The following is a 25,796-nucleotide window of genomic DNA, read 5'->3' as shown; positions in this document are numbered from 1 at the left end:
CAAAATGTGAGTTCATTTCTCCCCTTCTAGCTGAGAATGTGCAAGGTCCAGCCACACAGAGTGGGACTAAATGTCCCTCTGGTCCCACTGTCCTGAATCTCCTGGTGTCCAAGCTAGATGCTCAGGAAGAAGGCAAGAGGGAAAGAACTAGCCTCAAATACCCTTCTACAGACTGCAGCTCAGAGCCTGGGCCTGAGGTATTTAGTGGTGCCTAGACAGTATGAATGTCTTTCCCACAAACTTGTTCATGGAAGTCTTTGGCATCTGCAATCCTACAGCAATAACCCCACAGTTTATCTGCCTGTTGCAATAACCATCATATTCTTTTCCCTGTTGAGGAGCTCCCACATGAGGTGCACATGACCAGAGAAGACAGTGATAATTGCTGCCTCACTGGCAATGACCTCCCCCAAGATGCAGGGTAAAACACTGCATATCTCTGCTTTGCCTGGGTCACAACAGCAGTAAAACCAAGCAGGCTTTTCCGGGCCATCTCTGGATGAAGAGGTTTGTAATGTGCATTTTTGCCATGAGGTGACCTCTGTTTCTAGCCTAACAGACAAAGTCAAACCACCAGGTCATTAAAGGTTTGGCAATGCACTAATCTGGAGCAAATACTAAACACACACTTCCAAGGAGGCCTGGAGCTCCTTTTTGACCCTCCCTATTGATCCCAGGGAACTACTAGTGCAGCAGTGCACTTACACCATCAACCCCTCAGAGAAAAAGCTAAAACCCCTCTTGTGCCCCCGTCCAGCATTTCTAGGATGAAGGTCTACATTGAATATTTGCAGCGGCAACTTGGAAAGCAGAGCAATTTAGAAAGGATTTAGAAATATTCAAAATTAAAGACATCTGGAGAAAAATGTCTATTACACGTTTGCCAAACACAAACAAGGTTTCCTGGGAAATGTTCTGAGTTTTCATTGCAAACCACAGTTGCTTAAGGCAAAATTGTAAATACAATATTTCAGTGTTTTCCCTCTCCATTTTTGACAGAACTATGACTGCATAGAAATCTTAATAGCAAGATTGTTTCTTTAAGTTTACTAAATCTTTGGTAAAACTGATCTTTGCTGAACCAACTCAACTAGCCCTTCTTAAAAACCTTTCACAAATGGAAATCCCAAGAGGTGATGAGAGAGAAATAAAAATTAAATTTTTGCCATTTAGAAGACTTGGTGAGTTAAAAAGAAGAGAGAAAATGAATTATGGAAGAGAGAAAAGAAATTGGAAGATTTTTTTAAAAGGTAGAATCCTATAGGAAATAAAGTGTCATTCACAGGGCTTCAAAGGGACAGCTCTGTGCTTGAGTACCTTGGCACTGATTTATGTGAACAAGGAAAGGAGCTGCTGCTCCTTCTCCTGGTGCAATCCCAAATTGCTCAAGTTCACTGAAAAGTTCATTGGCTGGGTCTTACCCAGGCAGAGCAGAGCAAACTGACAGTGAGGGTATTTATTCTTCAGGGCTCTGGACAAAGCCAAAGTGCTTCAGTCAGCCTGAGAATACGGAATACACATTTTGTAGATTATGACTGGTAGAGTTTTCTCCAAAGAAGACAAACATGGATTCCCATGGAATACTCACTATTTCACAACCTTCTTCCTTTACTCATTTCTGGAACAAAACCCAGCAATGCACTTCAGACAATGCCATGGATTGGTGTTCGCCTGGGCTGAGCCCATGAACTCCAGCTGAAGCAGTAACAAGTGCTACTTCTTGTGCCCATTCTCTACCCAAATATTGTGAAGAATTCTTGGGATGTGGGTCTGTATCTGCTGGAACACAATATGAAAAGAGAGGATTTTTCTGATAGCTTTGGCAATATTTCTTCACACTACCAGTCGTGAAAAGAACTTTCAGTTGTCTCCCAGAGTTTCTCACCACTTCTTTATGTGCAGCTATTCTTGAGTCAACGTACTCCTTATGATCAGACTGGCAAATACCCTGTATGAAGCAATCAGCTGCAGTAACCATGCTCCTAATGAAGCATGACAGCTCCTCACTCAGCAACTTTGCAAAGGAAGCTCTGCTATTTAGAACTGTTCTTTTTAATTTTTATTTTCAGCTTACATGGTAATTGTCCTGAATTGTCCTCAGGCTAGATGAACACAAAGTCTGGGTGCAGTTGGAGTACACCAAACCTTGTGCGGCTCTGTTTTCCTCTGGGTGAACTGGGAGTGACACTCACCTAGCCAATGGAATCCAGCCTGAGCAAGGTGAAATCTCTCATGATTTTACCCAACTTTAAATTATAAATATTCAGAGTATAGACTCTGTGAGGGGATAGTTTGGATTGTAAGGGACCTTACAGGTCACCTAGATCCAACATCCTGCCATGACCAATGACACCTTCCACTACACCAGGTTGCTCCAAGCTGGCCTAGAACACAGCAGGGATGGGGCACATGCAGCTTTTTTTTTTTTTTGTTAACTTAAACCACGAACATGAAAAGCTTCATTGTCTTAGATCCAAAAATCTACCATCTTGCTCCACATGCAAAAATTTCAATTATGACCCTACGCTGTAGAAAATAGTAATGTTTTTATAGTTTGCACAACAAAAGGTGGGGGGAGATTAAACAGAATGAGCAAGAGCAAAATAGTAAAGTAATTGAAAGAGAGAAATTAATCTCATTGCCTCAAATACTTGTGATAAATGTAAGATTTGAATGCAAAAAGAAAACACCCCCCACACATGGCTCAAACTGAGCTGCATCTGCAATGTAGTGAGTAAGCAGCACATCAAATCCAGCACGACTCAGGCTGCACTTCCATTCCACATCACTTCTTCAGGGAGCAGCAGTGCCAATACACCTCATCTTCATGCTTATTCACAGCTCTTTACATGCACCTGCCTGCTCTCCCAGGACTGCCACAGATCAGCACACAGATCATTTTCCAGCTGGGAGAGCTCGCAGAAGTTTCTGAGCTGGGCACAGCAGCCTCCCCCAGTGCTGCTCCTGTGGACACTGATGCTGCAGGCCATGGGGCAGGGAAGGTTCCAGCTCACTTCCCAGGGCACTGCAGAACCTCAGAAAGCTGCCAAGTCCCTGAGGAGCTCCGTGCTGCCAGACCTCAGTCCTACCACCACCCACAGGGCACAACTGAAAGCCAGCCTTGGGATGAGCCTGGAGGATTGACTCTTCTGACATCCAGGACACACCATCCCCAAACCTGGGAGAGAACTGAACAGGAGCAAGAAGCTTTGGCTGTACCCACACTTTACCCACACTGAACCTTTCCTTCTCAGTGCTTTCTGCTGCCTCTGATTCCTTAGAAGCTGCTCCCAAAGCTGCCCCATCCAGTGCTGTTTGTGCTGGCTGCTCCTGTTGGAGTGTGTGACACAGAGACCTCTCTGCAGTTTGCAGGAATTGAATTAAAGCTTTTAGAGAAATTAAAGTACGCTAAGCCACACAGACATGAAATAGAGGTGTAAGCTTTAGTTTTAAGTAAGTACAAATATTATTAAGTTGTACAGATATGAAGTAGAAGTATAAATCTTAGTTTTAAGTAAGTAAAAATGTGTTTTAAGTGCCTTAAAGAGCAAAAGCTTAGAATCTAGTGTAGAAAACAAGTTGCAAAAACAAACTGCAGTGAGAGCTCAAAAACATAGTTCTAGACATAATAAAAATATAGTAAGAATAGTGCTTACATTTTTCAGATAGAACATGTAGAATTCTAATAGGTTTAGGAGAAATGCTTCAGATTTATGTTTTGGCTCATTGGGTAATTTGTAAATAAGAATCTGTGTGTTGGAGTGAGAGTTCTCTTGCTCTCTCTTCCTCCACCACCATCATCATCACTAGCACCACATGAAGAACATGAAGAGGAAGAACAAGAAGAAAAGAGCAGAAGAAGAGAAGACAAGGGAGCATCTGCCTCTGGAGACTGTACCAGGAGACTGCCTCTGCTCTGGACTCTGTACCAGGCTGCAGCTCCTACTTCTAATCAGGACTTTACTTCTATTCCAGAAAGCTTCTAGCATGGACTTTAACACTTGGGACTCTTTGCCTTTTGAGAATGATGTGCCTTTACAACAAACAACTTTACAGTAACCAACAACTGCTCAGCTCTTTTGAAGACCTGAACCCGTAAGAATTCTGACATGCTCCCTTTGTCTCCTACCATTCAGCACTTGGATGTGGTTCCCCTGAGGTGGGCCCCCCTCTTTCTGTGCCCATGCTCTCCTGCAGGCCTCTGCAACAGGCTGCAGTGCAAACACACCTGCATCTGCAATCTCATGCACAGACACTAATTCAGCTTCCCTGGCACTGAGCATGGAGTGAACTCAGCAAACTTTTTAAAATAGTATTCTACATTTTGATCTCTTACTTGAATTTATCATCACATCAGCATGGGAGTGTTTGCTTGACTGACAGCTGGATTGAAATTCATGCATTTTTAGGGTGCAGGAATATTAAGAAAACCATGAATACTAATACACTTCATAGAATTTGCGTGCATGAACCAACACACTTTTATGACACATCTGTGACACTATTTAAGCATTCTAAAGAGTGAGAAGTTGAACAATGCACAGATGGCCTACTCCACATTAAGAAGAAATTCGTATTTTGGTACTTCAAGACAGTGGTTTGAATGCAATGAAGCATTGTAACAGATAAGGTGGAAGTGCTGACATTTGCAAGCAGTGAAATGGCTCAGTATCGAGTGCTGCAGCTGACAAAACAGTTCCTCTCAGGTTTACTGGGAGCTTCATACAGGATGGATTGTGATGATGATGCTTTTCAGGTTCAGCCCTTCGTGGAAAGGTCAAGCCACAAGCACAAATATCCTACAGACCCCAGCAAAGCCAGAGCCCTGCAATTTAGCAGCAACTGTAATTTCAATTGTTGCATCTGCAAGTGGAAGTAGAGGTCACAGGTTAAACAGCCTCTCCTGGCTTCTTGCTGAGCATGCTGCATTTGTTCTTTCATAAGCCAGGCTTGAAACAAGCACAGCCTGCAGCCAGGAAGGCACACTGCACGGGCACGTGTGGTTTGGATTTTTTGTGGTTTTTTATTTGTTAGCTTGCTTGCTTGGTTTTTTTTAAATAAAATGCACCTCAGAAACATTTGCTACAAGTATTATTCAAGCCTTTATGTATGTAAAGGATTGAAGAGGATGTTTGCTGCAAGTGGATCGCATGATGGCCTAAAGAAAGAAAAAATGTTTTCTAACTGTTATAAGAAAAAAATCTTGTTCCAATCCCCAGGGACAGATATTTTTCTAATTGTCACTCTTTTTTAACTCTTCTAAACCTAAATACCAAGCATTTTTTCTAATGAATGTTATATATACTGTACATTTAATTGCCACATGGAGGTAAAGATATGTTATCCCAATGGATTCTGCTGATTCTAATTCTGAAGAAAAAGCCATGTGAGACCTGGGAAACTTGGACCTTCAATTCTGAATCCTTTGATTCTGATGGATTCTGGAATGTTGTACACATTTCTTCTGATAGATCCCTCCTTTATAGTCAATTCTAAAATGCATAAATGCATCATAAACTACACTCCACAGCAAGGCAAGCACTTTATTACACTCACTCAAATCATCTTTTCTGATGCAAAAGTAGTTGCTCAAACTGGGACTCTGGGAGAGAAAGATTAAATATCTGTTCTTAAAACACAAAGATCTTGAGCCCAAACTTTTCATGATTGAAAATTAAATTTTAATTATTGCTTGCTTTTACCATCATTTCTATCTTGTGACTGAGAAATTTCTTGACAGATTTTGTCCAAATGTTTCTAGTCAGGTGCAGCTATAATACTTTGCAAGGAGAAAGTTTCCATCAAAACATTCCCAGCCAGCTCTCCTTTTAATACAAATTGTTCATTTAATGATCAGGCTTTCCTGGCAGCTCTAGAAACAAAGCTACTGGAAAGCCCAGCTTCATTAATTATTGTGTTACTGCTTTTCTTTCTACCTGCAGCCACAGTTCTGTAGCTGTGTCCAGACAGTGGCTCTGGGACTTGAACAGCTACCAGCCTGAGGAGTGTGATTTAACAAGCAAAGTCTGGGATATTTGCTAGCCAGGCTTCAGCACACCTCAGGCATTGCACCAGTACCACTGGAGACAGCAGGAAGTTCTAGCAAGTCTCTTACAAGCTTTAAGTACACAATAAATAGAAATATTTGAGCCAAGATAAAAATATCACCTTTGCAGCCCTTGGCACAGGGAGAAGCAGAAAAAACAAATCTGCTGGAAATCCTTGTAACTGTGGGAAAGTCAAATGACACTGGAACTAAAGAAAGCACAATTTCTTTTTCACCTGAATAGCCTTACAGAGAGCATTGGCAGCTGCTATTCTCAGCCTCTGAGAGTCAAAGCTGACAAGGGGAAGCAGAAGAGAGGGAAAAATCCCCAAACTTTACAATTAGCACTGCAATTCCAAGGAGAACCAATGCACAGCTTTCACACAGAAATGGCTACAGGGGTTTCTGCTGAAATTCATGGTAAAGAATCACTTAATGTGATTTGAACACATTGAAGTCACATGGTTCTTTAATCACATTAAGTGTGATATCAGTGAGAACTCCTTACAGAAATGATGATTTAGAGGAAGCATAAACTATACTAGAAGATTACCTACATCACACCAGACAGGAGCTGACCCCTACATATCCCAGAAAAACATCATCTTTGGCTGCACTGCAGCTACAGGCATATCCAGCATAGATATTAGAAAACCTGGGTGCTACCACACTTGCACAAGTCATTCCTAGTGGTCTCTAGCCATTGTTCTAACAGCTCTCTCTACTTACCTCCAACCAATCAGCCTTGTGCTTGCCCTAAAGAAACCATCTAGGGCCAAATATGGATGATGGGTTAGTATCAGAAACAGATCTTCCCCATGGGAAAATCTCTTTCATCAAATTTTAATGCTGGCTTCCATCCCCACAGCTTCAGCCACAAAGCTCAGACAATAAAATTAATCTCCATCATCATTAAGTGTACAATTTTGAAAGTTCAAGAGTGCTCATAATTCCATTTGGATTTCCATTTAGGATGAGACCACTGTTCCACAAATTACACTGCCTATCAAATATACAGCTTTTGTAAAGTGACACTAAATCTCATTCCCTAATATTGTCTCAGTGATCTCATGTTGTAAGTATTAGCACACAGAGAAAAACAGGGAAGGAACTTTTCAAAACCCTCTTGATGATTCCATTAAGCTGCTCCTTATACCAAAAATGCTATAACTTTGAAAAACAGACAATTTGCATCCTGCATGTCTATTAGCAAAGTCATTACAATCCCATTATTATATAAGGTTACAATGTAAAAACAACTTCAGTGCAATATAGCAGAGATGAGCTTTCAGAATGAAATTATAACAAGCTTCCTCTGAAGATGAAATCACAAAGAAAATTGGACAGTTTTCATACAGCTTCTACTGCTTTTCAAAAGAACATAAGGAATTAAAGACTGTACAGTAATTTCACGTTTATAAGCTGCACCATTTTGACTAAAATTTTGGTCTGAACCCGGAAGTGCATGAAATTACTGTAGTTTAAATGAATGCTGCATTAGAGGCAATAAAACCCAGCAACATGTAAACCACCTGCTTCTGCATCTGCCCAAGTGTTTCCATTTCAGTGTCTGCTCTGCAGTGGGTGATGCCAGCTGAGCACAGATCTCATCTGTGTGAGGTGAGCACATGGCTGGACATGAACTCTCTGAGCCCCAGCACTGCAGCCCACACTGGGCTGGAGAGCAGCACAGAAATGCTGCAGAGCTGCTGCTGGGCACTGCAAAGCACTCAAAGGTGTCAAAGGATGCTCTGCAAGGCAACATTTACAACAGCTCATGAGCGACCTACATTTCAGCATAACTTCTGAACAGATGTTTTGTTCTAAGTGTGCATTCAAATGTCAGTACTTTTCCAAAAGTAGGTAGGCATTTGTGCCAGGTCTTAATGCAGATGCAATAAATGCTGTATTTACGTATTTCTTCAGTCTAACTAGGCAAATGATGTCTGGGTGATTTAACCAAAGAAAGATTGTTATTGGGAGAATATATTTCTTAGCCCTTTTAAAATAAGCCAATCAATAGTCCTTGCATTTCCTTTCTCTCCCACTGGACTGCAGTAGCAAGATTATTTCTTCCCCAATATTAATCCAAGTCTTCCATTAGTATAACATTCACCCTATGACTAATCCCTGAAATAATCTACTCTCCTCCTCAGTGCTAGGATCCTCTAACATGATTATATGATAAAACACACTCTATAGCTATTGTTTTTATGTTTTTTTTCAAGGACAAACCCACACTAAAGCCTAGATACTGCCACTGCTGAGGAAGGGTTAGATGGACAGAGCTCAGAACAAACCTAATCCTTTACCTCTTCCTGGTCTCAGACCAGCTTCCAATCAATGTATCAGGACCCTCCAGTGGCCCAGAATAGAGTAGAACTGGGCCAGCTGTGATTTGAAATGCCACAGAGGAGTGGAGGTGCTAACACAAACCAGTGATGTAAAAGCCACATTCACTTCACTGACTACAGAGAGAGAAGATTTGTGTGAAATGATAAATGCCCAGATAACAATCTTCCATCCAACCATAAAATGTAGCTTATGCTCAGATGCAGCACTATCAATAAAGAACATCAGCAAAGGTCTGAAAGGACAGCATCCTGAATGCTGCTCAGAAAATGCTCTGTGTATCTTCAGATAAAACAACTGCAGCAGGTGTATAAATAGAAAACAAAATTGAAGCTTGAACAATTATTCCAGAACTAGGGATTGCTCTTCCAAACTCTTCCTGGGAGAAGTTTCTATATGAATACAATACATATGCTAAGACATAACCCAAGAAGGTGTGCAAAAGTAAATAATGCCCCCTGTGGTTGACAAGGTTACGCCAGCACAGTCCTTGTCACAAATCCTGCAAGTCATCACATTCAGTGTTCTCTTCTAGACATCCCAGATAGCTTCAGACAGCAGCTCTGAGGTTTCTGACTAGTCACTGTTTCATTAACAAAGGAAAAAATATTGAATGTAAAGTTTAAAATTGCAAATCCTGTCCCAGCTGAATATTGTACAGAGGTCAGCTGGAATGCTCAAACCCAGCCCCAAATCATCATGAGCAAGTGCCAAAAATCCCAAATGTGTCCCATTCAGCTGCCAACAGTTTCAGCTGGCACTGCACATCTTGGTCACAATACAAAAATCTGTGGTATGGGAAGTGCTGACAGTGCAGCACAGCCAAAATAATAACATCCATCAGTATCACAGGTCTAGCAATCTGCAGAGTAAGTGTCTGTTCAAACTCTGTTCAAAACCTCATGCTCAATCTCATGTCCCAGTCATTAGAACCCAGGCTGGAAGAAGGTTAGGAGAAATATTTGCCACTGCAGAAATGTCTCCAGGTGATTTGGAGCTCTGAGGAGCATCATGGATGTGTCACAATTTCCTATAAAGCACTCTGCACTCAGGAACACTGCCCAGACTAGACTGGGTTTACAGCTGCTGTATCCTTGTGCTCTGCTCAGGTTTAAGGTCCCAGTCCTGCAAGATTTAATCCCATGTTTTTCCTTATCTCTACTCAGTCCAGGCAGGTTCAATGGACCTGTTTGCATCTGAACACCAGAGCACATAGGAATCTTTGCAGGACCAAGAAAGGACAAGTTAATGCACTGTTATTGCTGGCCCATGGTTTTTAAACTGATCCTGGCCCAAAGACAGAGAAAAGTGGAAGAGGTTTGAATAATGTCACACATCTGTCACACCCCAGTGCATAACAAAAAGTCATGCTGGGAATCTATGGAGATTGAGACATACATGGTTTGGCAGCACCACCATAAATCCCTGTTACCATATTAAACTAATTGATTCTGAAGAAGGAAAAGTAATTAGGAGACAGAGAATTCTCACAGTAGAAAAACACATAGCATTAATGAGCATTGCTATTTATTGTGCATATTCCTGCCTGTCTATTCTTGATACACAAGTGCTCTATTGCACACTAGCTGGAACTGCTACATAAAAATGTAAGAATGAAAAACCACTTTCTTTAACTTCTATCAGATTATTCAGGATTGAAGTAGAGAAGGTGACAGCAACACAGATCAGACAAAGAAGATGACAGCAGTACAGATTAGAATCAACAGGAAATTGCAGGACATGATGAGGAGCAAGACAGGAACAAAGTACAGTAATTTCACAATTGTAAGCCGCACAGATTATAAACCGCATTTCTGGGGTGTCGACAACGTTTAGGTCCTCGTCCATACATACGCCGCAACGGATTATTAGCCGCACTTTCATTCGTAGCAAGGATCCGTGTGCAACTTTCACAAATTTGCCAATTAGTAACAGGATCGTGGCATAGCGGGGTTTACTGGCTCGGGGCGGGGCCAGGCAGGCTCGGCCCACTCATGGTTGCCAACGGGGCCGGGTGGCCCAGCTTGGTGCCACAGCTCGGTGGGGCCGCTCGGGGCTGGCCGGGCCGTGCTGCCGCCGCCAGGCTCCTCGCCCCCCACTCCCGTCTGCACCGCCGCTGCCCCGTTTGCTCGCCCTGGTCCGGCTCTGCCGTGCTCCCCTGCGCCACCGGGCTCCCCCACGCTGCTGGCCCCGGTTCTGCTGGGCTCCCCTGCACTGCTAGCCCCGGTTCTGCCGGGCTCCCCAACGCTGCTAGCCCCGGTTCTGCCGGGCTCCCCAATGCTGCTAGCCCCGGTTCTGCTGGGCTCCCCCGCACTGTTAGCCACGGCTCTGCTGGGCTTCCCCGCCGCGCTGCCGGCCCTGCCTCTGCCAGGCTTTCCCACCTCTGCCGGGGCTGGCCGGGCTCCAGCTTGGCTTGGGGCTGCCGCGGGCTCTCACTTCCGGGTTGGCAACTTTTAGAATATTGTTCACATATTAGCCGCTCCGGAATACAGGCCGCACTTCTGGGTACGGACCAAAACTTTTGTCAAAATGGTGCAGCTTGTAATCGTGAAATTACTGTAATTTAGCAGTTAAGGAGACATAGGGTATGGCAGCTGCCTCTGGATGTTTCAGAGGTTTGCAGCAGAGAGAAGCAAGGCCTGGGCTCAGGACCAAGGCTGCATTTGAGACAGAAGTGCAGTGCCTGCCTGCCAGCTGCCAGGGCAGCTACACAGAGCAGCAGCTGAGCATCTTTACAGTCTGAAGGGCATCTGCTCATGTTGTCCTGTTCTCAGAATCCCAGAGCAAACCTGGTGACCCCACTGAGCTACTTTGGTGCCACTGGGCCCTCTCCCCTCATATAACAGCAGTCAGGAACAGCTCCAGTGAAGCCCAAGGAAACACTGCAGCATGGCAGAGTGGAGAGCCCAGAGCAGAGCAGATGCATGGTTAGCAATGGAAACTTGGGAGGGAAGTATCCCAGAAGCCCAGTCCAAGTCAAAGAGAAAGTGCAGCCTTCACTTCAGGCAGCACATGGCCCTCAGCTCATGCCTGGGAGCACTGCACAGGCAAGGAGAGGAGCTGAGGACAAGAGCCACTCCCTAGGCTGCAGGCAGAGCCTTTTCCAGGTAAAATAGAGCTGGCAGGGTCCCTTCCCTCTGCCAGCACAGCCCTGGGCTGCAGTACACCAGCACAGCCCACAGCCTAGCTCACACACCAAATTGTCCCAGGAAACTCCTCTCCCCCATACAGGACTCCCTGCTCCCGGACTAACAGGCCTTAGAAAACTTGACCCTACTCTCAATCCATGGCAGGGCACAGTTTAGTGTTTTAAACTTCCCACTTCAAAGTCAGAAAGGGAGGGAAAGAGGGACCAAGAGGAAAGAGTTGTAGGGGGCACTGGGGCCATGGAGAGGTTTATCAGGACACACTCACCTGATGTGGTCACAGATCCCCCCATCCAGAAATGCTGTTAGTGCCATTTTACCTGATGATTTTGGCCAAAGGGAGACTTTGATCCAACAGAACAAAACTTTTTCTTCTCTGTGGAAGAAAGAGGTGACACAAATTATTCCTACACTGTGTGCCCAGGGAGGCCAACAGCAGCATTTTTCTTGACTTTGGTAGAAGTGAGATCATCAGTCACACTGCAATTCAGATAAAGAAAAAGTGGAGATCAGGTGGGAGGGAGAACATGCATACATAAATAATTTCCACTCAAGCGCAAGACTTTTTCTACCCAGTATAGAGTTTATGGAGTAAAATAGGAAAGACCAGATTAGATGAAACTGGTAGACTAATGAAAAATGTAATAATTACTAGAATTAACAAAAGCATTTTCCTAGTTGGGCAGGCAAAAATGGAATTTGGAATTTTCTTTGTATGAATAAATGAAAGTTTTAAGTTAAGTCTCACTCCAGGCATGCAAACCCCATCATTCTCTGTTCACATTATGTCTGCAGCAAAAATAGCAAACCAGAAAAATATTTTTTGCAATATAAAAGCTCCCTAAAGGAAGGCACTGCTAATCTGAGCTACAAAAGGCAGATTTAGAAGTACTGGATATGGAAACAATGAATTAAAGTGAAGTGATAGATTCTTCCCTGTCCTGCCCCAGTGACACAAGAACAGCAGAAATTGTATTTCCCAGGAGTCAGGGATCCAGCCGCTTGCTGCTGTGAAGTTTTTGAGAAGCAGTTGATTTCTGAATGACTGAAACTGCTCTGTGACTCTTTCCCCTCGGCCAGGAGCAGCTGGGTGCCAGTGAAGTGCAGCTGCTTCCCAAGGCTTGCTGAGCTACAAGAAGCTCGAGGCAGTGTCTGGGTCCTGCTCACAAGGACAGAGCTGAGCACAGCTCCGCTGAGCTCACCCCAGGCTGGTGTGAGCCAAGACCAGGAACACAGTGGGGAAAGTTCCTGCAGCAGAAGTGTAGCACCCAGCACCCTGGGGACAAGAAGAGCTCCCAGTGCAGACTGGAAGTTCCCGAGCACAGCTGCAGCCACAGTGCCCTGAGCTTTACAGTGTGGGCAGAAAAAGAGAGAGCTCTTACAGGGTGAGTCCATGAAGCCTCATTTTCAGCTCACCTGCTCTGCTTCCATTTGAGTGAAGTTCTGGATTTAAACCAGGGGCAGAAAGAGCAAAATCTGCCTGAGAACAACTATTTCCATTAGCTGAGCCAACAGGAACTATCCCAGTCACTTCTGGCCCATCTGGGACCTTCAGTGCTTTTTGGTCTCCAATAATTTCTTTTCCGAATGTGCTAGGAAAGCTTCCTAGGACCTGTCATCTACTGAGCTAAAAGCTGGCAGCACTCCCTGAGGCCCAGTTAAACTGAGTACAGAAGTGGACATGGATTTTTAGATGGCTCATAAACTCTTTGCATCTTTAGTACTATTATTCCTAGTGGCTGACTTTATAACATGATTCAGGACCTCGTGAGGAATTGCTCAAAACTATACAAGATATTAGCAGCATGTGTCATGGCTGGAAAACTCCTCTTACTGTGCTATTTCCTAAATGTGAAATTCCTCACTGTTGCTCTATTTTCAGGAGAGGAGAGATTTTAGGCTCTTGGAAAATCTCACTATTTGACAGGAAACAGATTTGTCCATGTTATTTTTGCCACCAAAGACGTAAAGCACACAAATTCCCTTCTCAACATAACTCTTCTTTCATTTCAGAAAAATTTCAAGATTCTTATAAAAAATCCCACATGGGTATACAGACAAAGAGCAACTCAAAGTACAAGTCATCACCATATATCAGACACCAAGAAATCACTTTGTCAGCTTCAAAAGCAAATAAATTTATCTTGGTAGAAGCAACCTTCATTGCCAAGGTGAACTGTTTTTCTACTAGTCTTTGGAGATACTGAATAAGCAGTATGTACCCTTTAAAAATCTCTGACACTATTAACATACATTTCACAAGGCCAATGAGGCAAAAAGAAAATCATAAAATGGCATTAAAGTATTGCCAGAAGCTCTGTAGATACAAAGTTTGCAAGACTTGCATATCCAGACGTAATACAGTCAACAGCAGCAAAGTTAGAGCACTGTACTCAGATCTGCAACTGCTTCGCACTCCATAAGGAAATGAAGGCAAACGTGAAATGTTTGAAAAAGAAATGAAAGTTAACACTTCCTTTCTTCTGCTAACTAAAAAAAAAAAAAAAAAACCAAAACAAAACCCAAAAAGTAAACCACTGGTTTCTGGATTATAAGAGTCCAAGGAAGTTAAGATCTGCAACACCAAATAAACCCCCATCCATTTTCTAGATACAGAAGTGGTTCAGAAATCAAAATGTGATTCATTTCAAGACTGGTGCAGTGGTTGGACACATAGTTAAACACCTGCTCTTCTGTTAGGGTTTTCTTTATGTGTCTCTGAAAGAAAGTTCCTCAGACAGACTGCCTTGGCAATGATATTAGTCCTTAAAGACTAAATACAATATTTCATTAAATACAAACGAAACTTGGAGCAGTGGAAGGAAATGCAGTCCAACTGCAGTGCTCAGGTTGCAGCTGCAGTTTGGGAGTACCCAGAGAGCAGCTCCAGCCCTGCCTGCAGCTGAGATGTGGATGTGCCAAGTTCTGGCACCACCAGCTCTGCTCTGTGCCAACTGCTGTGAGCTCTCTGCTGCACTGCAGACACAGCTGGTACCTACCACACACCACTGGTAGCTACAGTCCCCACTGGGGTCTGGTCCACAGGACAGATGGGAATTTCAGGCTCTGAATCTCTCATGTGACTTCCCTGCCTGCCTTGGGCTAGGAGCTATTGCTTTGAGCATCTAACTTGCTTCAGTTTGGAAGGATTGCTCATTTTTTTCCTTCCAAAGTTAGGTTTGCCCACGTGAATTTTCCTCCCCCTCAAATGCTGTTGTGAAAAATCAGTGTGCAAAGAGACTGAATGCATCACCCCACACAAGCTGCAGAGCTGTGGTAGCCCTTTTTTCTTTGAACTGTGCCTCTGAACCTGTTCAGCTCAATGCACATATCTGCAGACAGCAAACACGCAATGCTCCCCTGGAGATTCAGCTTTTCTCTCCTCTCTATTGTTAACTTAACGAGACTAAAAGCTTACTCTTTTGCTCTGTGTAAAAGGAAACCATATAAACATCACTGTGCTCTGAAACTATATAAACTTCTACATGCAGTCTCCTTAGCCTAACAAAAATATTAATGAAGTTCAGTTTCAGCACCTGTGTTTGATTCTCTCACTTTGTTCAGCTGAGATATTTTTTTTCTAAACCCATCCTTTTCTACTTAGTCATAAATGAAAAGAACAGGGTTCCTATGAGAGCTGTGCATGGTATAAGAGGACAGTTTGCTACTTACTGCAACTCCAGCAGATGAGGTTGTTTGTATTTACCTCAGTGCATTTAAATAACAAACCCGAGAGGAAAAGAAAGGCTCTGGGGATCTCCCCAAGAGCTGCCTGACTGGCTGCACTGCCAGTAAAACAAGAACTTTCACAAAGGAGTGTGAGCCTTTTTCTCACACAGAAGCTTGGGCATTTTAGCTAGTTCGTATACAGGCAACTGTCCAAGAGTGCATGCACAGGATGAAATCAGAACAGCTTATTCTGCATAGGAAACCAAGCTGATAAAAGGCAATCTGGTTCTAATTTGACTAATTATGAACTGCACAACTATCAATTTGTCAAACAAATGTATTTTGTAAAAATATAAACCAACATTTTTTTTTGCCTACAGACTTAGTTCCTGGTATGAAAACCTATGCATGCAGAGTCTAAAAGTGCTGTTCTGAGAGGAATGATCTATTCAGTTCCCAAATTATCCCCTACCACTATCAGTCTGAGAAGTTCTGCTTATCTACAGATTCAAATTGCATCTGTCATCCTCATGACCACTTTTCTTCTTACATGTGAGGATACACAATTCCAGAAGCCTGCACTCCCTCTGGGACTGGCACGTGGAGTTACACAAATAGATGGCTCTAGAAACAGTTCTGTTCCTGTGGCTGTGGGAGATCTCACACATACTGCTGCCTTTGGAACTGCACAAGTTACAGCATAGGGATCACACAGAACTGTTTCCATAAAATCAGAAGGAAAGAATTGGAGCAGCCTTACTGATATAAAAGCTGATGGCAATGTCCTGCAGGTGCAGAAAGTAATGCTGACTTGAGAGAACACTTCACTTGACAGTAAAGGCTGAGAAAGAAATAATCGATCTTCTCTCCCCTCCATCAAAAATTCAGCTGCCGAATGTTTTTGTGAGGAAATGAAGGCAGTGGCAACTTTTCCTCTGTTTACTCCCAACAGAAGACAACAAGATGCTGCTTTCCTTGCCCAAATTGCTCCCTTTGAACCTCCCACAGAGCCACATCCCTCTTGGGCTGTGAGCAATTTTGCCTTTCAGCTTTACTCTTTGGCCTTAGCGCCATTGTTACCAAAAGGACACGAACACCCAAGTGTTTGCCAGAGGGAAGTTTGATGTGGACTGTGTACCACACCCAAATTATTGTCAAACAATCACTTCAAACAAGACCATAACCAAGCAAAGAACACCAAACCAATACCAATTCAGCAGTTGAAGAACAGATCCTGAAGAACTTCTCGCCTTGCCAGAGAACTGCAGTACACAGAGTTAGAAAAAGAAAGCAGAAATGTTTGAGTACCTAAAATGTTAGAAGAACCTTATGGAAGACAAATATAACAGGAGGCACTATCACTCTTGCCAAACCTGCAGGAGCAGTTACCACTTTACAACCACTTTATATATCCCCTCTTCGGAGACCACCTCTCCACTTCCCTCCTTCTTCAGGCTCCTACCAGAATGAACCAGGCAGAGAGCACCAGTAACTGCACAGCACCCACGCCTGGTTTTGTGGAAAGGAAGACATGGAACAGTGAGAGAAGGAGGAGCTGAAGGGAAGTTCAGGAATTAAGCTCCTTTTCAATCCCAGGCAGAAGACATGTAACCCTTCTCTGCTTCTCAGTCTTCCTCAGTATCCAGTAAAAAAAAAAAAAAAATTGATGCAAACTACAATGTCAAGCTGGCACCAGCCCTGGGTGCCCTGGGGTCAGGCTGGCACCATTCATCCAGCCCGGGGTGCCCTGGGACAGCCCTGGGTCAGGCTGGCACATGGCAGCACAAAGGGAGGAGCTGCAGCCAGGGCTGGGCTCCAGCACAGCCTCAGACCCACTCTTGCTCTGCAGTTTGGATGTACCTGCTGACAGCCCTGAACCACCACTGGCATTGCAACCTCATTTAATTTATTGCACCGTCATTAGACTCTGCTGTAGGGTTGTCAATCAAAGTGACAATCGGTCCATTAAGGCTGCCACCAGTCAAAGGCAATTCTGGATAACTCAGAGGAGGTGAACTCACTCACTGGATGAATCTTGACAAATTGGCTATCATTTCTTTCCTTCCTTTTGTAGTTTTTTTAAGTCACCACGTGAGCTGTTTCTTGCATTTCTAGCATTCCTATTAACCTCCAGAGTGATGCAGCACAGGAGCCCAGTCAATCAGGCAGTCAGGGAGAATTAATGGCCCAGTGGAAAGGCTGCCTGTGATAGATTGAGCTTTCATGCAGACTAAATTGGAAATGCAAGTGAAAGAGTCAATGGAGTAAGCCGCAGTAGCCTGGGGCCCTGCCAACAACGGAGTGAAAAATATCTCCGAAGCACACTGTGCAGCTCACTGCAATAACCTGCCCCTCGCTCATGTGCCAAGCACATCGCTCAGGCCACAGAAAAACAAGGGCTGATGTCAACACATTGTTACCAACCTCAGGGGAGCTGCCAACTCATTAGGAATGAAGCTGGGGAAGGAGAAGATGAGGGAGGCATTGTGTTTTGGGCAAGATCCAAACCATCTGCAAGCCTTTTACATATGGGTGGGGAGGCTTGTGAAAGGCCACAGAACAGAGTCCTTCATCACAACTCACTCTGTGCCTGCTCACCTCTGTGGCACTTCACAGGAACCGAGAGCAGCTTTTCTAGCAGAACACATCAGACAGAAATGCAGTTTCCCTTCTTTTGGCAGCAAACCGGTGTTTCATCATCCAGGATCTGAGATGGAACTTCAAGGCTTCAGTCAAACTGAAGGGCTAAGGCAGTTTGATTGCAACTCTCTAGTCCTCTGCATTTGAAGCAAAAATCTCCTAGTTTTGCCTGCTTGATGCATTCTGCTTCTATGAAAGTTTTTCCAAGACCAAAGCAAAAATCTCCAGATCAGACAAGCGGTTCTGGAAGATAATCCTCCTGCCAACAGGAGTAATGGGACAAACCTAACCAGTTCAGATGCACAAGCCTGTAGGGGAATGCTTGAAAACCAGAATTTGGTTGTCTGCAACAACACAGGATAAGGTGTATGGGCTTCCTAGGGTCACATGTAGGCAGACCACAGTCATGCAAGAGCTTTTATTGTCATACAAAAGCAAAGAGAAACACACCTGACCTCATTCTGAGCCTTCAACACCGTTCTTTTATAATTTGTGATGCTTGATGCTGTGCATTAAAGCCGGCACATGGTACCAAGAACGCAAGGACCAACTTTATCACTCTCACAAATAAGATTTTCTTGGCCCTGTAATGAAGAGAAACAGATAAAGATGCTCCTTATGCTATGCTTGTGATGCTCCTTAGTCCTATGTACCATTTGCATTATCCAAATGTCACACAAACCGCTCGCTTGTATCAAAACACATCTGGGGAAAAATTTTTTCACTGACATAGTCCAATATGCTTAGATTCTGTGAAGGGGTGTCTGCTCACTCAGTTAACTTATGAAGAGATACCCTTTTATCCAAGGAAGAGTTTTCACCACAAAACAAGCCACCCAATAATAAACATGTTTGCTTGGAGTTTTTTCCCCCACATGTTCCAAGTGATTTCAAGCAAGAGATGTAAATATTCCACTTCTGGAGTCCTAATTTTTGTAGGAGCAAATCAAATTACCTTTTGGAAGAAGTGACTCGTGGCCAGCACTCTATTTAATTCATCCTGTCAGCATGCACTTCAGTGCTCTGTGTGCGAGACTGACTTTGTCCAGGACTGATGCTCTCTGCTCTATAAATTGAATTCACTGATGCATAATTGAGCCCTTGACTATATCAAGCATTTGCTTCACCAGACCCTCTTCTTGCTTATTTTTGCTATATTTGCTCTTTGAAAAAGCTGCTGTTTTCATGCTGGGGAATGAAAAATTGAGAGCAGTGCTGAGCATGCTTGGAGCCCTGCAGAAGTAGGTAACATGATACATGTCAAGTAACACCACTGATTTCTATTTTGCTAGTTCTTTTGTTTTTTACAATACGTTTTTAAGCAAATTTTGTTGGAAGCAAAGAAAACAGTTAGTGTTTGTGTAGAAACATAATTATTCTGGTTTTGGAAGGACAAGAGCCAGGCTGACTCCATAGCATCTGAACCTGTGTGTATTCTACAAAGCTTACAGGGCTGCTCCTGGGGAAGGAGCCCAGTCTGGAGCCTTTTGGCAGAGCCCACCCAGCATTCTGTGGTGTCCAGTCCCCACAGCACACACCCTGTCACACACCTCATCTGCAGAATGAGGGGACACGTTTTTACTTGATGAGTAAGTGTCCCTGGGGAGGCCAGTCTCCTTGTCCCCCTGGCAGTGCTAATTAACAGCATCTCACGATTGGTTTTTGCTCATTCACAGAGAAGCACACAACAGCACAGTTGCCATTCTGAGTGTCAAATGTCTCTCTGTCACTAAGCTTGCAGCCTTTGTTCCAAAGGGATCCCAAAGATGTTTGGGAGCAGCTGCTCAGAGCTGATTTTTGACAGGCACAAGTGTCTGAGCACAGCAGACTGAGCCAGGTGGGAGCAGCCCCAGCAGAGCCCTGCCCCACAGCTGTGCTGTGTCTCTGTCCCATGGCTGTGCTGTGTCCCAGTGCCACCAGGCTGCTCCATGGCTGTGCTGCGTCCCAGTGTCACCAGCACAAAGCCCTGTGCTCCAGTGTCACCAGCACAGAGCCCTGTCCCATGGCTGTGCAGTGTCCCAATGCCACCAGGCTGCCCTGCCCCATGGCTGTGCTGTGTCCCAGTGCCACCAGGCTGCTCCATGGCTGTGCTGCATCCCAGTGTCACCAGCACAAAGCCCTGTGCTCCAGTGTCACCAGCACAGAGCCCTGTCCCATGGCTGTGCAGTGTCCCAATGCCACCAGGCTGCCCTGCCCCATGGCTGTGCTGTGTCCCAGTGCCACCAGGCTGCTCCATGGCTGTGCTGCGTCCCAGTGTCACCAGCACAAAGCCCTGTGCTCCAGTGTCACCAGCACAGAGCCCTGTCCCATGGCTGTGCAGTGTCCCAATGCCACCAGGCTGCCCTGCCCCATGGCTGTGCTGTGTCCCAGTGCCACCAGGCTGCCCTGCCCCATGGCTGTGCTGTGTCCCAGTGTCATCAGCACCATGCAAAATGGATCACATAACAAGAAAGAAGAAAACAAAAATCAAGTTTTAGCTAACACACCTATTTGGAGAAGCATATTTGTGGCCAAACATCACTTTTTACAGAGGAGTCTGTGTGTGGGCCAAGAGGACAGAACAGTTTGAAGTAAAGGTGCAGGAAAGTCAGACCATGACTGCAGGGATTGCTTGTAGCATTCCTTAAACTCCTTTTGCAGTAACCAGGAACTATGTGACTATGTCAGCCTGGAACACAGAAGCTTATTCCACAAGCAAAACATAATTACACCTCACTTGGATTTAGTGGAAATTCTGCTAAAACCTTTGAGGATCTCATTAATCTTTCCTGGTTTAATTTACAACAACTTTGTAATTCTGGAGAATTCCAAACCTATTGTTTGAAAGAAATGGCAATGTTGAGGTTACCAACTCAGATGCAGTTTACCAGCTTGATGAAAAACCGGATTTGCCCCAGACTTCCTGCATGATCCAGCCAAGCTGCTCCATCCTGCAGAGAGAGAACACTCTTCCTTCGCCAAATGGTGTCCCCAAGTGGGACACTACAAATGGAAGCTCCTTGGAGCAGGGATGATGTTCCAGAGTATGAAGTAGCACCCAGTGCAACAGGGCTCTGATTTTAAACCCTTTAAACCTAACAGTGTGTCATAGTGCATATAACAACAGTCACCTCTGGATGGAGGATTTTCTGTTTGGAAAATCTCTGCTTATCAGCAGCACTCATCCCCCACCAGGAGACATGATTTAGAACCCTTGCACAGGAAATAAAAGAAGTCATAACAAGGAAAATTGAGGAATAAGTAGAAATAATTTCAAGTAAAACAACCCATAGCTAAACTTCTGGCAATAACTATGCTGGGAATTCTATGTTTCACACACAGAAGTTGTACATTTCTAGGTTTCCTTTGTTGGGTTTTTTCAAGAATGTGTCTGTGATATCACTGGCACATGTAAGCTATCTCATGATTGTCATTCATAACAAAATGGGGACAGGTTGTTACAAGTTTGACTTTTTTCTGGAAGCCCTTGGCTTTCTCTGTACCAGTTAGGCAGATTGCTTTTGACAGCACTTGCAGGTGCCAGTCACAGAGCAGCAGAAAGCTTCAGAGCAGCCTCTGTCCTTCCTCAGCTCTAGAGGTCACTGCACAACCAGGATTTCACTAAGCACTGCATCCAGAGCCTCTAACACCCACAGCTGAACAGACTCTGTGTGTCATAGGGCAAGGCCCACACGCTGAAGTTTTCCAGGTTCTCCCTACATGTGTAATTAATATCAGATTCTGCACCTTGGTTTATAGTAGTCCTCAAATAAAGCCAATTCAGAAGGCATTCAAATGAAGGCTGCTATGAAAAATAGTAAGAATACTACCTGATAATACAAAGTTATACATTTTCTGAATTTTTGGAAAGTATTAGGGGTTTTTTGTTTCTTTGTTTTTGTTTTGGTTTGATTTGGGTTTTTTTTAAGTGAAGTTAATGCAGAGAAGCTTTCTGCGGGTACAAACTGCAATAACTGTATATTAGTACAATATTAGCCTGGAATAACTGTACATCAATATGGACTGGAGCAGGACCCTAGGATGCAATTTCCAAGACCTGGAGCACAAAGGAGTAAATTATTTGCAAACATATTGTGTAAAATTTGGCTGAATTACACTGCAGAAAATATGTTCCCAAGATCTTAAAAGCCCAGTAAACGTCTTTACAACTGATTTATTGCCATCCTTTGCTTGCTCTGTTTTCACCTCACAGAACTGCACAGGACCCAGCACAGCAGCAGTTGGTGGGTACAGTCAGATGAGACCTTTCCTAAAAAGGCTGAAACAATCAGCTCCATTCCCCAATTCAAAAGCAGTGGTGAATATGACACCACACCTCCATGTCTTTGTACCCGTAGGAGAAGAAACAACCATGTGAGTCTCAGAAGCATTTAGAAGGATCCAGAGGGAAAAAAAGCAAGTTTCCAGTTTCCTCAAGTATCTTTCCACTGTGTCTGCTGTGATGAAGATGGACAGAGCTGATGCAATATTTACAGTGCTGTTGGGAATGCCCAGAGCCAAAGGAACATATTGGAGCAAGAGAAGTGCTGCTGCAGAACCTGTGCTGTGGAGACAGAGAGCAGCAGGGCACCCATGGCTTCCCCTGGCAGCACAGCAGTGCAGGCACTCCTGAGGCTTTGGGGGTAACAGAATTATTATTTCTGGAGGGAATCCAATACTCATGAAGCAAAATACTTCTCAGAGGCACAAAGAAGCATAAAGGCTCAGCTCCCTCCTTTGACAATTTTAACTTTCCATTATTTCCTGTATTTCATGGGCCTGCCTATAGGTCATATATTAATTGTGACCCTCTTCCCTCTGCAAAACAAGCCTCTTCTTTGACCAGCCTTTCCTCTCCAGCTTTCTTCCAAAGCTCTCCTCTTATCATTCACTTCCTTCCATGCTCCATGCACCAGCTCTCGCCTCTACTCAAATCCAGTTTACTCTCTCTTCTTTCAAACCCACCATGTCAAATACCTCCCAGGAAAATGCTTTCAGATCAGCCCCAAGTTAAAAAAGCACACTAATATTGTGTCTGTGAGCTGTCTTTTCCTCAGGGTTGCAATATATCAGTATCCATTGCTTGGGAAGGATCAGAGGCTGCAATGGTTTTTGCTGTCACTGTGACTACAGAGAAAGCTGAGAGCATCAACAAAGTTGCACTGCTCACCGAGGTGGCACTCAGATTTTAAACTGAAGACAACAGGAAACACCCCCTTCCCCTGACACAGCATCAAGAAATCTGCTGGCACTTGACAAATAAATGCAATAACAACAGCAGCAGTAACTTCATCAAGAGGGACCTGCCTAGGTTTTTGTGCCCCCTTCTGCCTTCCCTGTGCCTCAGAACCTGGTGGGAGGTGAGCCTGAGGCAGCATCACAAACTGTGAGCAAAATGCTGAGGATTCTCAGGGTAAAGCTGAGGGAACAGCGCTTCGCACACGTGTGAGTCCAAACCTGGCATACATGTGTCCAACTCCCAGCCAGGGCATCTGAGAGCTGCTGCAACAACCAGCAGTGCAGAGAACTCTCCTTCAAATGTTTTCAGCCTTGGGACAGTAAGAGAAGATTCATTTCTCTTTTCCCTACTGAATTTCTTATTTTCAGGTGGCTGTTTTGAGACATGGTAAAATACAACAGTATCAAATATTTCAGTAGGACACTGCAATGAATGAAATGACAGAACAATAACTTAAGGCTAGTACACAGTTTCCTCTCAACCATGGCCCCAGAAGGAAAGCTGGAGCAAATCACAGCACTGTAATTCATCCTCTCAAATTACTATGGACTGACTGCACACTGAAAGTTGTAAATTATAGACTAATATTTTAATGCCAGTAGCCAATCCAGATTTATTTACTACTCAATTATTTGTGGCCTTTTCTGTATAGGTCTGTGAGCAGTTGATGTAGAGCTGCAGGGTATTTTGAAACTAGAAGTTTTATCAAGCCTATATATTTGGGTTCTGAGGTTTTTTAATTGGTATTTTGACAGTAACTAAATATTTGAATCTGTAAGTGGGAAGTTTTTTTTTAAAGACATGCTCTCCTTTAATAAGTGACCAGATGGGCAGATGAGATTCAAAGCTTCCCAAGTGTAATCAAACCTCACTTTTACCAACTGTTTAAAAAAAACCCAAACAAACAAATACAAAGGAAGACAAACACATTAGATACTAGCTCTATTGCTACTGGTTTAAAAGCATAAGGATCAGCCTTACTGACACTTCACTCCTCAAGATGACTGCAGGGATCTGCTCTCAAGTGAGCTACATGAACAAACCTAGCACATGATGAACAGTCTGCATCTCAGGAGCAGGTGCAACTCCAGCTCTGCAGGGCTGAATGGGCAGATGGAAGCCTCCAGCTCCAGTGAAATGAAGCTTCATTGTTACAGTTTGCTCTTAGCCAGTCCTTCTGGTGAAGCTGGCCAAAGCTTTCTAAATGTTAGGGCACTTCTGCATGTTGATTAGCAGCCAGGAGCTATAAGCATGGAAATGTCATTTGAAACACTCATAGCATAATTTGCACCGATTTGTTGCAAAACCTAATCAGGATTGCAGTGCTTGAGATATTAAATTGAAGGCAAGTCATAAACTTCTCCAGCGAGTTAATGTTGAGCATTTGGCAGGATCTGGGCACACATCAGTACTAAAATAAGAGTGCAGTCCAATGTGGGCTCTCACGTGCACAGAACTAGCACAGGTCCATTTATATTCAGAGATGTATTGCACTCTGGAGTTTATCTGTTATGTGGTATAAAAAAATGCTGCCTGATGAGGACTGACCTAGTTTTAAGAATGGAGAGAGCACTCTCAGTTTGCTTCCCCTCTGACAGCCCGACCAAGCCAGTACAACACATGGTTGATAATGGCATTTTATTCATTATCCTTTAGGATCTCACTGGGTAACAGTAACCCTAAATTGCCCAGGGAAAAAAAAAAACATCAACAGCAGTCCCCCTGCACCTGGAGATCAGGGACTTCTTGATTCTTGTGCTCATAGCTGGGGCCAGAGGAGTGTTCAGAGCCCCTGCCTGGGGAACCTTCTTGAAGAGTAGTGACTTCAGCACCATTAATACACCATAAGGAGGAGACAGCATTGCAAAGCAAATTAAAATATTTCTCTGATTGCATTGAAAATTCAGTGTCAATTAGAAATTATTGGCACTGGGGAAAAAAAAGGGATCTGCTTGTCTCAAATGGCTCCTAAATTACAAGTCTGAGAGAGGCCTCTCACCCAGGCAGATTTAATAAAATATTATTTCAGGAGCAGAGATCATGACTGCACAGCAAAAGCACTTCATCAAAGGGAATCTGACTCATAATGCATCTACATCCTAAACAGAAAAAGATATAGCCAAGGTCAAAGGGGAAATGAAAGCTGATGGGGTGGAGGCAGTGTGCCCAAAATCATGTTGCAGACCTGAGCCAGTTCCACAATTGGTGTCCTAGTTCTGCTCAAGCAGTCCTGAAGGGCTACTGCTCACTGCATAATCCTCCTTCAGCTGCTCACCTGTGGATTAAACCAATCTCTTCCATATATACCTGGAAAAGTTACCTGGAAATGTACCTGGAAAACTTACATTTGCTTCTGTAAAAATCCACCACTGGAAATGTATCACACATCTTTCTACACTCAATAAGCTTTAAGTTCTTACATGTCTATTTATTTTCTCTACTGTTTCTATGACTGTTTTTTTACAACACAAATACAGTATAAAAAATAGTAAAAGCTAAATTCCTTTAGTCATGAAATTATAAAGTTATCAGGATTAGGGAGGTGCTGAATTATCTGAAATTACTTAAATTCTCTCTTCTGCATGTCTCAAGTAACTCTCTTTATGGTATATACAAAGAAACTGCACCTGAATCAGACTAGTAAACAAGTACTTGAATGAAAAGCTCTGAGCAAATAGTCAATATTCAGACTAGTAATGCAAAAAGGAACATGAGTGCATTTCTC

General features: G+C 43.8%; 1 long non-coding RNA gene across 3 annotated transcripts in view; it reads right to left on the bottom strand.

Moving 5' to 3' along the window:
- Positions 1 to 25,796, bottom strand: part of LOC117001949 — a 77,117-nt gene that overhangs the window by 11,072 nt on the left and 40,249 nt on the right. For 2 of the 3 annotated variants that reach the window (XR_004419190.1, XR_004419187.1), the window contains one exon: positions 11,813 to 11,920. The exons of the other annotated variant lie outside the window; for it this stretch is intronic. This is a non-coding gene — a long non-coding RNA (uncharacterized LOC117001949). The remainder of the gene's footprint in view (positions 1 to 11,812; positions 11,921 to 25,796) is intronic. 3 annotated transcript variants of the gene reach the window in all.

This window comes from Catharus ustulatus, chromosome 12 (assembly GCF_009819885.2).
Source record: "Catharus ustulatus isolate bCatUst1 chromosome 12, bCatUst1.pri.v2, whole genome shotgun sequence".
NCBI lineage: Eukaryota > Metazoa > Chordata > Aves > Passeriformes > Turdidae > Catharus > Catharus ustulatus.
This window is presented reverse-complemented; position numbering and strand designations above follow the sequence as displayed.